Raw genomic sequence first — 16363 nt, 5'->3', positions numbered from 1 at the left:
GGCGCAAAGTATCTTTAGAAATGGCTTATAACTATACGTAGAAGGTCTTGGAGATCCATAGGTGCTAATTTATACACACAGTTGTACACATGCAGTAGGAGCTTGAAGTCTATTCTCTTCTGGACTGGCAACCAGTGAAGTTCGCGCAATAATGGCGAAGTGCTCGTGCGCCTATCAACAGTTACACAGTAAATCAATGTTACTATATGTTTGAAGTTTTATATTCATAGATGTAAATATCAAAAGACCTCTCAAAGTTTCCAAGCTTTTATAAACTTTGTGAGAATGAAACTTAATACTGAGTATAGGATCGCAGAAAGTAAAGGTAAATTGGGCAAACATTTTAAGAAATTTTCGTTTGACCTTAATGAGGATTGAGGTCAATTTGCCTGCCAACCTATTTTTTGTTGTTGCATTTCCTCGCCTTTAAACCTCTTTTTTTCACATTCTGTGCACGTCTAATGAAAATAACATGGGAAACTTGTCTTTTGTCTGTTTCATTGTTGTCTGTGTTCGTTTTGTTCTGTCTTTTCTGATGTTTAAAAAATTGTATATCATAAAATCAGCCATCATTTATATTTTGTAATTTGTTAATAAATCATAGACAGTAACACTATGCCTGTCCAAAGATAAAAAAAAACCAAAAACACAGTAAATCAAGCGTGCCGGACGATTTTGAAGCATTTGCAGCCGCTATGCATGTGTGCATTGAAAGCTGAAATGCCACCTAACAAAGAGTTGCCTTAATCCAGCCGAGAGAAACAAGAGATCGTACTGCATGTGCACATGTAGGCCTATAATGAGATCTTGTGTTTACTTTAATCCATTTAAAGGAGTATTTCGTGATCATCATCCTCTTTTTATGACTTTTTCAGTAGATATCCACGAAAAAACTTATTCCCAACATTTCAGTTAATTCCGATTTTGCGTTTGCGAGTTCATTCACGATTCATCTGTATTGCTCCACAGACAATGTGTTGTAATTTTGTTTTGGTGTATCAGAACGCAGATCAGAACGTAATTCAAAATTTTACGATATTTTTGCTAATTTAGGAATTAATCTGCAAGAATGTTTTTGTACATTAACATTATGCTACCAGAGGTGTGAATTCAAAGACTCATCTGAATCCAAAATTGAAACAAGTGGAAAATATGGCCTATGTGAAAACGCGGGCATGCGACTTTAAAGACCGGGTCTCAAAATTCAGAGTAGTCTGTGAATTCACAGCGTCCGCCACCATGGCCACCGAACTTATTTAGTATTGGATCATCTTTGTCCATATAGGGTATAATCTTCTTCCACGGTAAACCAAACAGCTTCCGTGGTAAACCTTATAGCGCCATCACTTGATGAAAGTACGTTAGGCGTGAGTTTAAAGCTATCTGGGCTAGAACTATTGCGACTGTAGGGGTGAGCTTGCCTACAGGTAAAAAAAATACTCGTGGCGTGGCGGTTATATTACACGTCTAGTTTAGGGCAACGGGGGTGGAAAGGAGGGTAGGCCTACTACGGGGATGTGCGACAGATTTGGGGTGCATTTTGGTTTATTGATGGCCCTCAATTTCATGAAAATTTGGTATAAGAAAGATTCTTTTTATTTTTTTTAAAAATTAATTTGTTTCCCAAATTTTTATCGAAAAGTGTGCCATTTTTGTTATTGTTACCATGGCGTGCGATAATAAATAGGCCTATTAATACAACTTTTAAATGCTATTTTATTATTTTGTTATTAATTGAAAATCTAAAATAGTATAAAATCGTATATGATGCCTTAAATTAAAGTTTAAAACGTTCTTCCAATATTAATAACTATTATTAAATAATTCCTAACATCTCGGACAACACGCCCCCCTCCCCCAACACACACACCCCCACACCCCTACACCAACAACCACATGCCAAGTCTTGGCGAAAGTCTACCTTGATGTGCACGCGCGCATGCACCATCCAGCATTGTCCCGCTAAAATACACTTCCCTATTACGAGCAATGGAATAGCCCGTCAATCATGCACAGTGGTTGCTCCTGGAAGGAAGATTATACCCGATGTGACGCGGTTGCTCATGGAAGACAAGAAGGGTTATACCCCTTTTCTCTTTGTCGCCTCCTATCCCTTTTAAAAGGGATTTTATACTTTTTATTTCTGCATGCACCGGATGCATTCGCCCATATCGATTGACTACATGTAAGCGCGGAAACAAAACAATAATAGTGAGCGGTAATTTTTCAGTAACCTAGGGGGTCAAATGTTCTTGATGCGAAACACGAACGTACGCGAACCCGATTGAACATTGAACTGTATAATATGTAGGTTGTTGTATACTTTAATTGCTATGGCTGGTAATACCTGTGATAGCCTTTTTCCCGCCTTTTCCATTTACGGAAAGCCACATGGTGACACACCTGTAGGCCCTATAGACTACAGGCTAGTGACATGACCTGAGACGAATAGGCCTACCTAGATAGTGCCGTACTATTACGCTGACTTTCGTATTCGGCGAGGAGGACGATTTCGACCTCCTGGTTTGTTTACAAACAGAGAGGTAGACAAAAAACCGTTCCGCGTGTCCAAACACTCAAGTATCAGAAGGATGGTCCACAATAGCGTGATTCACGTAACCTGAATAGGGATTAAAAAGCTGTCACGTAGAACCATGTGCTTCTATTGTCCAATTTGCCATCAAGATTTCATATGGAAACAGTTCAGACCCAGTACAAGATCATGTCAGAAATTAATATTTTGTTCTGGGTCTGATTATTCGGACTACCTAGATAGGTATATTCGTCTCAGGACATGACATAGCTTGTGATGACAGAAAAAAATAAAATAGTAAACTATTAATGAAATGGTAACCTACTTACAATAACCAACACAATAATTTCCTCACAATCCAGTGATATATATATACACCCGCGGTGCGCGGTGTAGACGAAAGTGGTATATTCAAAGTACGACGGCAACTTAGCTACTAGTAACTTCCGGTAATTATTACCGGCGTGACCTCTGCTATTATGTAACAAAATGTCAGGCGGCGAGCGGCATAATGGGCTGAGAGAGACGGCAAAACTGCTCAGCCGTAATTTTAAGGTTAATTTTGTGGGGTTCATTATTGAACCCAAACGGTTTTAGCTTGTATTAATATTATTTATCAACATAGGCATGGCCCTACTTATTTGTGATACTTTAAGGGATGGGGTATGAACGTTTGGACAGTTAGGCCCCTATTTATTGTGGGACAGAACATCAGACATATCGATTTGCATTCTGAATACGAATAATTTCCTTATGATATCAAATAATTTTGATTTTTCGAAATTCGCAAATTTTATGGCAAATGATTAAAAATTGATATTTTTGATATAACAGTCCTCTAATTAAAATTAATAAATCTGATGATTTATACTTAAAGTGTAAGTAGGTGGGATGAAGATATGGATTTTTTCTCAAAAACACACACAAAAAAGGTCTTTTGGGGAAAAAATCCATATCTTCAATATGAAAGGTCAAAATTTTCAATTGATCGTCGGCTTTTCCTCCCAGCTACATACACTTTAAGAATATATCATTAGATTTATAGATTTTAATTAGAGGACTGTTATATATCAAAAATGTGAAAAATATCAAATTTTAATAATTTGTCATAAAATTTGTATTATATCGTGAATTTCAAAAAATGAACATTAGGCTCCCTATTTGTTATCAGGAAGACATTATTCGTATTCAGAATGCAATTCGATATGTCTGATGTGCTCTCATGTCCCACAAAAATACTGTCGAAACGCTCAAACGCTCATTCCAGATCCCTTAAGCGTTTTAAAATTTCTAAATAATCCCAATTCAATTACACGGTTGACATCGGAGTACTGAATTTAGAGAATTCGTGGCGCTCACCACCTGCAAAATGTTGAAAAGTGAAAAACACTCAAACAATGGAATAGCCTACACGGGTCATTAATCGCTTTAATAATTCTCGTATTTAAGCCCATAGATAAGATATGAAGGAGAAAACAGTAAACTATAAACATTAACATGTAAGTTGAATTATTGAGGTAAAAATAAATGTTTATCGTGTAAGCAAAGTGTTCAGTTGTAGTGTTTATCTAGACCATTTTAAAAGGTATGTAATTGGGATCCCAAACATTTGGCATGTCCAAAGGGGGGGGGGGGCAAAGAATTTTTGGTGGACCGAGAGGGGGGAGGGGGAAAGCGATTGGCGATTCGTTTGGAAATTTTACCCCCACCCCCGGGCTCATAATTATTGCACAGCTTCTTATGTTCAATGACCCCTGCCACTTTTTTTCAAGACCAAGGGGGTGTCCTTTTTTTCTTCATAAATTGTGTTGTACCCGATAGGACCCTACTTTTAAAAGCTATATATACCTGTTAGGGGGTGTTATTTTCTTCAGAAGGTGTGGATCATGAATATGTCGTACAGCGTCATCATCCCTATATCTTCGTGTCAAAAATTGCCATGATAGTAGGCGAATCCACTAGTTCTTCAGCAGCCGCGCATGGCGAGTTTGTTCGAGATAGGCCGATCGACTCAGGGTATTAAAAAGCACAACACCGATTACCAAAAAAAAAAATACAAGCTTCTTCCCCATTACGAATGCAGCGTTGCCATTTATTAAATGAAATTACTACTTTTTACGATCTGCGCATTGTTACGAGTCGTACTGAATCAAGTCCAAAATCACCTTTTATCCAAATTCACACGAATGCACAACACAAATGCACTGTTTGATTAAGCTAACAAAAGCTAAGTTTTTAATCGAAAGCAATATAATTGTTACAATATATGACAACAAATGCACATATAAAATAATCACACAATCACAATAATATTGTAACTACTCAGTACTTAACCAGCAGTCTTCTTCTTGATGACTATCTTGTTCATTTACAGTGTTCTCGACAGCTGATATATATCCTGTAGTTCACTTGTCCTGCGAAATTCAGCGAAGTCCATTGTACACTTGCATATATATATCCTTGCGTATAAAATACTCACACAAAATGATGCTGCTTTCTCCAATCACTTATCTTCTTGCGCTGCTTTCTCCAAAAATAAATCTCCTTGCGCCAGATATATTCAACTGCTAGTCTTACAAATGTTGCTTTGTACAAATAGCAAAAATAACGGTATTAAAAAAGTGTTTGAGAATATATTCAAAAGAATCTACACCATCATATCACTACATGCAGTCTATTTTCAATCTCATCATCTCAAATGCAACGGAGGAATGTGATCTTTTGAGTCATCAGGCATTTACAATTTTTCTATAACCCCTATTTTTGGTGTAAAAAATGATAATTCCCCTATTTTTGGTCCCAAAATTTCTATGACCCCCAGTTATTCATGACCACCCCAATCCGAAAAAAAATTACAGTCCCCTTACCTGTATATGGAAGTACCCTCCCCCTTAATACTATCACAACCTCAGCTGCATGACTTACATACATTCCCGCTATAAAAAGTAGACCAGTCAATTTAAGTACCAAAATTGGTGCACCTATAGACAAAAAATGGAACGCCAATGTTTATACTTACTAGTGACTCTAAGCACCCTCATCCAAAAGGGAGAAAAAATAAGGGAAAATGGTAAATTGCATATATCTAAAATGGCCGCTAATGCGGGGCTCAAATTTCAAAATTTGGCATTTAATATGGATAAAAATCATCTATTGTATTCCTCTCAATATCAGGATTCAAATATATATACTAAGTATCTCTCCGATGTAGCCTACAGTTCTTGAGTTGTAGGCATAGAGGTCAATGTCAAATTTAGGTCTCCGTCATTGTCCACCGGGGTAGAAAAAATCAAAAATGTTCCGATTTTGATCAAATTGGTCTCAAAATGTTTTGCTTGGAAAAACATTTTAACCAAGAATTCGTCAGTTCGTAGAGAGCTTGATCGTGACAATATTTGGTGACGCCTGATAATGGTCAATGACCATGTCAGTGTCACTGAAGGTGAGAAATGAAATTAATGTACGATTCTAAAAACTAAAAGCTCATTATCATGATAATAAGTGATAATGAACAAGATGAAGCAGTGGAGGAAAGCATATGACATCTGTTGATTAAACCCAAGAGTGTGCGGTTCCTTGCAGTAGCTTACGTGACGGGTGTGTTTGTATAAGACCAGCTATTCCTATGAACTGCTATGAAAGTATATTTTATCCACTAATGTTGCCGCAAATAATTATTAATAAAAAGTGACCTTGTATCTTTTTAATCTTTAAATAGGGAATCAAGAATTAATTGTGGAGGGCCTTTAATAATTAATATTCAAATTCTAAGAGCAGATTCGAATAAAATCATCGCGTATCCATTTATTCCAGGACGGCGGAGATGGAAGTATTCGTTTGTTTATTTTGCCATTTGTTGTATATAGCAGCCTGTTTGAGTAAGTCGATTTATATTTGTTTTCTGAAGGTGGTGGTCCCTGTCCCAGGTCCTACTATATTAAGGGCTCGGATAGCGACGTTTTCATGTATTTTTTGTGGGACCTGAGAGCACATCAGACATATCGCAATTGCATTTTTAAAACGAGGAATATCCTTCTGATATCAAATAATTTTTATATCTTTTTTTTAAATTCGCGACATATATAATACAAATTTTATGGCAAATGATTAAAAATTGATATTTTTGAAATTCAACAGCCTTCGAAGTAAATTGTATAAATCGAATGATATGTACTTTAAGTGTATGTAGCTGGGATGAAAACTTGACAATCAATTAAAATTTTGACTTTCATATTGAAGATATAGATTTGTCCCCAAACCACCTAATTTTTTTCAGGTTTTTGAAAAAAATAATTATATCTTCAATACGTCCTAAGCAGCACTGCCACTGCTAGATACGCTCTCTATTTGTTCTTTTCTCGATTTTGAAATTTGCGAATTTGTGCCAATTTGAACCATATTTGAAAGAAAGAAAGAAAGAAATGACATGACCAATAATTATTATCAGATATCAAGTATAATGACTTGCAAATATCTAATTGTTTTACAACAGATTTACATATGAACCATGCAGAGGGAATAACATGCTTCATTGATTTACAACGTAATCCAGCATAAGAAGGATATGGTCGATGGGGCTTGCAACATGAATCACGATGTAATTGTACCAGAATTCTCGCCAGACCACGCAACGCGTTTGGATGTTCACCAATGAATCCTGTTCCTGTGAACAGCTGGCATACATGGTATACGGAGAGGCCTGGCTTCCTAGTCGATCGCAGAGTTTGGAACACAGAAAAAATGAAATACTTGCTAGATTGTCCCTTCGAAGGTAAAACTTTATCTCTGTCATTGTCTGTTGACGTTAGTGTTTACCTAGCAAAAACAAAACCTTTTCAGTTTTCTTCGTATCGTTTTTTAAATGGCTCAGGTGACAAGAAACCGTTAAAATGTCGATTCTACTAAAGGTTAACATTTTCACAACATTTTGGTTGGGATGATGAATCAGCAAACACTAGGCTTACATAAACGCCAAAATATTAAAGAGGCACTTCGTTCTGTCAATACTACGGATGTGAAGTTGGCCATGGACGTTGAACGACGTGCGCCAAAAGCTCAGTAATGTTTTTTGTTAAACAAGCAGGTCTTCATTCACAATTTTTCTGTTCAGAAAGCAATAATCGAGACAGTTTTAGCAATACTAGAATGCTAAAGAAAGCTAATTGTTAACGATTGTGTTTCAAATAGATCAGCGGTCAATTCCGAGGTCAATTCTGAATCGATGGTGCAAGTCTTTTTTTTAAATAAATATTTAAACGTTCCTGCATCGTTTATAAATGAAAAAAAAAAGCTTTGGTGTGTTCTTTTTCAAACACGTCGATTCTGATTCTAAAACTCTAAAACTAATAAACCAATTAACGATCAATAATGCAACCGGTCAATTCGGAATCGATGATAGGCGTCTTTTATATCAACATTCATACATATTTCAACGTCCTATATCGTTGACAATAATTTAATCAGTTTTAACTTAAAAGTGGCCAATTCAGAGTCGATGGTGCACGTCTCATTCATAAATATTTCAACGTTGTAGTCCATTTAAGCTCATTTACAAAGCAAAGCGTACACACACTGGCCAATTCTGAGATTAATAAACCATAAACCAATTAATTACTCTCGGGCCAATGTTAATGTCTGCTAGGTCAAAATTATGATACTTATTTTGTCTAGTTTGATCAGCAGTCAGCTTGCAACCCTGAAGATTGACATCAGAGTATTACATAATCACTAAAACAAAAAGCAGTTTTTGATAAATGCGAATGGCGATGTGACAAAATGCTTTAATATCAGCCAGTGACCCAATTTAAAAACAAAACCAAGAACATTCGACTCGGAATGAAATTTAAAGAGACTAGGAAATAAAATATAATAACTATAGTATTATTGTTTTTCTTACTAGATATTGATGAGTGTTCCTCCAACCCATGTGGTAATGGAGGTATATGTCATGAAATTGATCTATTTGAATTTAGATGTTCATGTCTACGTGGATATAATGGCAATTTATGTCAAGGTGAGTTCATACAGAGTGAGTCAAAAAGTGCAATAGGGAGAACCAAGTCAGCTGAAGTTTTTTTTATAAATGTTACACTCAATAGTCACCTTTTGTGAAATAATTAAGTGAACCGCAACTACCGTTCAATTTTCTTGAGTCCTTTTACTGCGATACCCAATTTAATTCTTGACCACGAAGCACCATGTAGTTTGAATGAGAGTAAACAATGCGCAATAAAGACACCAGATCTAAAACTGACTTTAACTTAAAGGAGGATTTCGTGATCCTAGCATCCTCTTTTTATGACATTTTTCAGTAGATATCCACGAAAAAAGCTTATTTCCAAAATTTCAGTTGATTCCGATTTTATGCATGATTATGTGTATTACACTGCTCCATAGACAATGTGTTGTAATTTCGTTCTGGTGCACCAGAACGAAATTCAAATTTGGCGATATTTTTGCTAAACGAATTAATCTGCAAGAAATATTTGGTACATAAACATTATGTAGCCAGAGGTATCCAATGGTGTAAAAATCTCAACTTTTTTTGGGAAAAGTGGGGGGATGAGGCTGTGGATCACGAAATGCCCCTTTAAATCAAGGTTGATCTTTGCGTTCTTTAAATTCCTTTTTTTTTTCGCTTCAAACATACATGCACTTTCTAACATTACTTAAGTCCTACATACCTCACCCGAATCCAATTTTAGTTTTTTCTATTCCCAATATGTTCATCTTACTGGATATTTTGCAATTAACTCCACTTCAATTTGCATGCATTTCTTTTTGACATTTGCCCGCACACACAGATTTGTATTAGGGACCGCTCATTATTTACAGGGAGGGGGCCGGGAAAAATGTAGGGGGGGCTATGTGATTTTCACTTTAACAAACAGGGGGGGTTATGTGATTTTATTTTTCCTGATAGGGGGGGTCAGGTGAAATTTAATATTAAATTATTCACTATGATTATGATTCACTTCAATATTTACCTTATATTTGGCCATTTTAGCCACAAAAATGTCAATTTGAATTTATTCCTACACTATATTTTGAGTTTAGCTTCAATATGGCAACATTTGTGTGCGCTTCGCACGCATTTGTGTCATAAACTTATTCTCTCACCAAAAAGTGCTGGATTCACATAATACTTCAAGAAATTTTTCCAACCACCTCATGTCAAAAAGAAATCTACGCCACTGTTCATCAGCACATTAGCCATATGGCAGGGTGGCAAGTCAGTCCCTCCCTGCTCAGTCGACAGATGTATTGTGACAAAACTTATGATTTGCATCTTCCTTTTGGTCTATTTTAGACCCTAAATTAATCCCATTTTTTTAGTATCAAAATGCCAAATTGCTGCGCGCTTCGCGCATTTATCTCAGAAAAACCATTCTGTGAGTAGATCTGCGAGACGTGCCCTTGTAAATTCTGGTGTTTTTTTCATCTTGAACTTGAACACGAATGTCAAAAATGAGAGTTATAATTCCATCCATTCTATAATATAAATCATTTAAATATGAGTGCTAGGGCAGCTCCTCTGATAGCTTCTGATGCTTGGAAAAAGCATAAAACTTGTATACTGGATCAAAATACTGGGACTAAATTAACCATAAGTTGTGAAAGCCATATGCATCATCCTTTGGAATGATTTTAGGGCACATATTGTCCTTAATTTGTTCATTTTAGCTTTTTTTTCGCGCGCTTCGAGCGCATAATGTTCTTTTAGTAACAGATCAGTGGGACGATTTGGAAATTTTGCCCCCTGGCTCGGTGACTCCGATACATCTCTCTTTGAATTTTAGCATTGAAATAGCATATTTTCTGGGGACAGCTTGGAAAAAACTAATTGGATTACAATTGTGTGGAGAGGGGTGTCTTCTATACGAAGAGCCAGAGGTGGCAATCATGTTGCCATGCCCAGGGGCCATCAAAAGGTGAATCCGGCCATGGTATACCAGCAAAATATATTTCTCGATGTGAGGGGGGGGGGGGGGTTACGTATTTTTTTTTGTCGGCAATAGGGGGGGTTATGTAATTTTAGATGCTGCTAATAGGGGGGCTTGTGTAACTTTATGAACTCAATTTTGAAATCCTCCCGGCCCCCTCCCCTATAAATAATGAACGGTCCCTTATAAAATGATTTCATTTACATTCAAAATTGTATGTTTCTTGTGTAGAGTATAGAGTATATTTAACCAACCAATCTACGAAAGAAAGAAAGAAAGAAAGAAAGAAAGAAAGAAAGAAAGAAAGAAAGAAAGAAAGAAAAGAAAGAAAGAAAGAAAGAAAGAAAGAAAGAAAGAAAGAAAGAAAGAAAGAAAGAAAGAAAGAAAGAAAAAGAAAGAAAGAAAGAAAGAAAGAAAGAAAGAAAGAAAGAAAGAAAGAAAGAAAAAGAAAATAATATAGGCCTACACACAAAAAGTTCTTCCAAAAATTCTTCCAAAAATGACTTATTTCATACATTTTGCACAGATAAATGATGAATGTTCTTTGGATACTCATAACTGTGACGCAAATGCTGATTGCACCAATACTGATGGTTCCTTCACATGTGCGTTCCTTCACATGTGTTATTATAATACCATAACTTACGTACTCCATATCTTCGCTTCGGAGTGTCCGATTTCTGTGGGGATGTGGAGTAAAATATCTCAATATTTAAGATATGTTAAAACACTCAAAATTGATATTCTGCCCAAAAGTATCTCTTTTTGATATACCACTTCACATATTTTGAATTATGAAGCTATCTTAAGCAAGAAATTGGCCAAGAAATTAAATCAAGAAAAAATTTATATACTTTGTTTGTAGGCTAACCTGATTAATTTAACGCACTCAACCTTATAATATAAACGCTAATTCAAACACGCATTATTGACAATGTTTCCAAAACCTATCGTTATCGTTTGTTCTGTATCGGCCAATACATCAATTTTATACAGCAAAATATACTAATTCTTGAAAAACAATTGGTTGACTCAAAACATTGTTATACAGATGACGACGAATGTGCTTTGCCTGCTGATAATAATTGTGATACAAATGCTGCTTGCACTAATACTGCTGGTTCCTTCACATGCGCATGTAATGCCGGTTACAGCGGAGATGGAGTAACATGCATAGGTAAGTCTATTTTGTACCATAGGCTGTGGTTTTTTTCTTACAGATTCTTCTTTCGTCTTCTATTTGTCAACACTTGCATTATTTTCTCTAGCACTCACATACTGGACATATTGGATCGATTGCGCCCATATTTATTGGTCGAGCTATGAGTTTTAAAATGCGTAGTCGAATCCAATATTTTAAAAGAAATAGCGAGACCAATCAATATTGGGCGTAAAAAAAATCCAATTTTTGTCATTATTATGTTTTGGATGGTCACAAACATCACTGACAATGACCGTACATGCCACATGACACTCGTAGGGTCAGATGTCACACAATGACAAAACCATACTCAAATCTGCAATAAAGGCTGGATAAAACAAGTTATGATATGGAATACAGGTAATGGAACTGGTCAAGCGCCCCTCTAGCTCAAATCCCTCGTCATAATATTCAGATTTTACTAGGAAGGATAGACCTACAACGTGTCCGAATTCTGAATTCTTCCAAGTATTTCTATTCGTGCATTAAAAAAAAACATGCTCATAACATTTTCATACAGATGACGACGAATGTGCTTTGCCTGCTGATAATAATTGTGATACCAATGCACCTTGCACTAATAACGCTGGTTCCTTCACATGTGCATGTAATGCCGGTTACAGTGGAGATGGAGTAACATGCACAGGTAAGGTTATTTTTACCATAGGCTGAATCTTTTTTCTTACAAATTCTTTTAACTGCTGTCAACACATACATTATTTACAGTAGCACTCACATACTTGCGACTTAACTTTTTCACAATATTACTGACAATGACCTTATATGCCACATGACACTCGTAGGGCCAGATGTCACAAAGTGTAAAAATCATACTCAAATGTGTCCATAAAAGGTTGAGTAAAACAAATTATAATATGCAAAACCGGTCATGGAAGGGGTCAAGCATCCCCCTCTAGCCTAAGTCCCTTGTCATAATATTCTGATTTTACTTGGCAAGATAGCCCTACAATTGGTCCAAAGTCTTAATTCTTCAAAACAAATTTTTCTAGTCGTCCATTTTGAAACACATTTTATTCAAAACATGTTTTATACAGATGACAACGAATGTGCTTTGCCTGCTGATAATAATTGTGATACGAATGCTGCTTGCACCAATACCGCTGGTTCCTTCACATGTGCATGTAATGCCGGTTACAGTGGAGATGGAGTAACATGCACAGGTAAGGTTATGTTGTACCATTGGCTGTGTAGTCCGAACACAAATTTGACTGATGTTTCACTAATCCATATTATTTCGACGCTTAAAATTAAAGAGTTCAGACTTGCAAAGCACCGTGTGAGTCTCTCTCCGCTCCTTCAACCCCTCTGTTTATTTTCTTTCTAATCTTTCTGTCTCTCCCCCTCTACCACTTACACTTGTTCAGTCTGTCAGTATTGTTTGTGTTTGTCTTTACATATGTTTGTCATATTTTGAATTATGAGGCTATCTTGAGCAATAAATTAGGCAAGAAATTAAATAGGCTACCCTGATTACTTTAACCTTATAATATAAACGTTAATATCATTGACAATGTTTCTAAAACCTTATCACTAACCTTATCGTTTGTTCTATATCGGCTAATTCATTATTTTTATGCACCAAAATATACTAATTCTTGGGGGGGAAATTTAGCAGTCTTTTAGAAAAGTATATTATTCAAAACATTTTTGTACAGATGACGACGAATGTGCCTTGCCTGCTGATAATAATTGTGATACAAATGCAGCCTGCACTAATACCGCTGGTTCCTTCACATGCGCATGTAATGCCGGTTACAGTGGAGATGGAGAAACATGCACAGGTAAGTCTATTTTGTACCATCGTATGTGTCTTTTTTTTCTTACAGATTCTTCTATCTTCAGTCAACACATGCATTTTTAACCACAAACATCACTGGCAATGGTCAACTGCTGTCAACACATGCATTATTTACAGTAGCACTCACATACTTTCGACTTAACTTTTTCACAAAATTACTGACAATGCCACATGACACTCGTAGTTGAATAAAACAAATTATAATATGCAAAACCGGTTTTTGAAGTCCCTCGTCATATTATTCAGATTTTACTAGGCAAAATAGGACTAAAATTGGTCCGAATTTTTAATTATTCAAAACAATTATTTTTAGTCGTCCATTTTGAAAAAACATTTTATTCAAAACATTGTTTATACAGATGACAACGAATGTGCTTTGCCTGCTGATAATAATTGTGATACGAATGCAGCTTGCACCAATACCGCTGGTTCATTCACATGTGCATGTAATGCCGGTTACAGTGGAGATGGAGTAACATGCACAGGTAAATATATTTTGTACCATTGGCTGTGTCTTTTTTCTTACACTTTCTTATTTCTTTTTATATCTGTCAACACTTGCTTTATTTACTCTAGCACTCACACACTTTGGCCAATTTCGACTTAACTTAGTCACAAGCATCACTGAAAAGGACCATACATGCCACATAACACTCGTAGGGTCAAATGTCACACAGTAGAGAGATTGGGATTTCCAAACGCAGTGATCGGACAACTTCGGACTTGATCAAACTGATTGGTCCTCAGCCAGTCTGACCTTCTATCATGCCCAGATAGAAGTATAAAGCGGTAGGCGGTACGGAAGGTGTTGCCGAAGCGTTACCAGCTAATGTAGCCCAATTATTGTAGGATCGAACGCGATAAAGAGTTACTAATGCTAAATCTTATTTGCAATACGGGCATTGATTGCACTCTCGGTGTTTTCGGTTTTCATCCGGGGGTCACTCCCATTGTGGCCTGTACACCATCCGCGATAATGAAAACGCGTAAAAGGGTAGTTTTTCGTGGATATGCACGATACGCGCGTAACGTGTTTAAGGTGTCAAAAACATGAAAAATTGGAAAAAAAGGGTATCAAAATTGCAATTGCTAAATACGCGGAAATGAAATTTAGGGTATGAAATTTGATGCAAGGAATAAAATCCCTGTTTAGGGTATCGTTTTAGCCAAGGGTTAAATCCTTGTTTAGGGTGCTTTTTCAAAAGTTGATTATCGCGGATGATGTACAGGCCACAATGGAAGTGAACCCCCCGGGGTTTTCATTAATTTCTCTTTTTCTACATCGCTACTATGATTCATATTCAATAGGTGTCATCATTATAGCCCCGTCATTAGCACACATATTACATATCCTAAAAGTTTCACTGCTCAAAAGTAATGCGTGTGTCTGCTTTTCTGGTGATATCTCAACACACTGACAATATGAAACCGTGGGTTGCTCATCCTCCACCCACACAAAGATGTTGACGGCATGAAACATAAGCTAAAATAGAAGTTATTTAAAATGCGATATTATAATTCATATGCACACCAACTTGATGAGAAATGCTTGGAATAAAAAATAAAAATATATTTTAGATCAATTTCACCGTACATCGTCCGCGATATTTTTTCACCGATAAACATTTGCATAGGAACCACATAGTCGGAGGCAAGGTTCATTCTTGATCGGAGACTATATGCGTATTCAATAGTAATAGACAAGTAATAGTATATCAAATGAACTAACGTATTTCTGGCAGAATGACTCATAGCGCTAGTGTTAATCCAAAGGTTGTGGGTTCGAACCCTGGTAGAATTTTAATTGTAATAAATTTGTTTTTCTTTTAGAGGTAATAATAATGGCAATACAGCGCAATCCAGCCTCAAATACTAAAGTATATCATGTAAATGTATTATGTGAGCTTATGTGATGCAAATGTTGACCAGTAAAAAATATCGACGACCGTACTATCCGTTCATAAAGTCTCCTCCGTAGCCAGTTTTGTTACGCGTAACCAAACTGTCTGCGGAGGAGACTACTATTCATATAATTACATCATCAGTCTGTTGCATTGAAAATCAATATTTCGCTTCGAACGCTGAAAAGGGCCAGCATTTTACCAACACAATTTGTCTTTTTTTTTTATTATTAGAAATACAAATAAAAAAATTGCCACAAGTGTCAACTTGTAATGTAATAATTATTTTCTTTGAATGGAGTTAAACTTGTTTTTGCAATAGATATGACCTTTAAAATAATGTTTTGCATATAGCTTTACCTAGAAGTTGTGCAGAGGTCTCGCTGGATTCGGTAACTCTGATTGATCCTGATGGTCCTGGTAATCTGGAGCCTTTCAATGCTAAGTGTACAATAGATGGTAAGGATTTACACGCTTTTTTAAATACAGGAAACATAAAACATCGACCCTAAAAGAAACAAAATATATTAATTATGTAATATTTTCATCAGTATCATAATCGTTCACGTAATAAAGTTCTTCTAAATTCTTCTCAGACTTCTCCGTAGTCCATATTCCCATTTTGCATACTCTGGCTATTACATTTATATACATAAAACTCCGATTTGTATTAATTTGTGCAAAATTGATATTCACATTTGATCTTTTCAGTACTCCCTGTTTGCTAGTTCCCCCAAGTGGGTTATTTACTTTGGATTCGCGGTTAAAATAAACACAGGCGGTTATTGAAAGCCGTCAGTTTTTCTGGACTACTAAAATTAGCCATGACATAACGCATCTTTAAATGAATCTGGCTTGTCATTGGTCGCTCATATCTCGTGATGGAAAATAAGGACATGAACCCTATAAGTTTGTAAAGTCATTATACCTCACTGACAGTAGGGTTTCCCTCAAAAAATCTGAGTT

The 16363-nt window shown here is 36.2% G+C and overlaps 1 protein-coding gene across 2 annotated transcripts in view; it reads right to left on the bottom strand.

The window, feature by feature from the left end:
- LOC140148453 (beta-lactamase domain-containing protein 2-like) overlaps positions 1-15843 on the bottom strand; it is a 28247-nt gene extending 12404 nt beyond the window's left edge. Inside the window, exon 1 of one of the 2 annotated variants that reach the window (XM_072170401.1) lies at positions 15758-15843. The gene's annotated coding sequence lies outside the window, so the exon portion shown is untranslated. Of the gene's footprint in view, positions 1-2862; positions 2970-15757 lie in introns of those variants that run through there. The other variant, XM_072170400.1, reaches the window with a different exon arrangement.
- Positions 15844-16363: the final 520 nt, after the last annotated feature.

The sequence above is a fragment of the Amphiura filiformis genome, chromosome 3 (assembly GCF_039555335.1).
Source record: "Amphiura filiformis chromosome 3, Afil_fr2py, whole genome shotgun sequence".
NCBI lineage: Eukaryota > Metazoa > Echinodermata > Ophiuroidea > Amphilepidida > Amphiuridae > Amphiura > Amphiura filiformis.
This window is presented reverse-complemented; position numbering and strand designations above follow the sequence as displayed.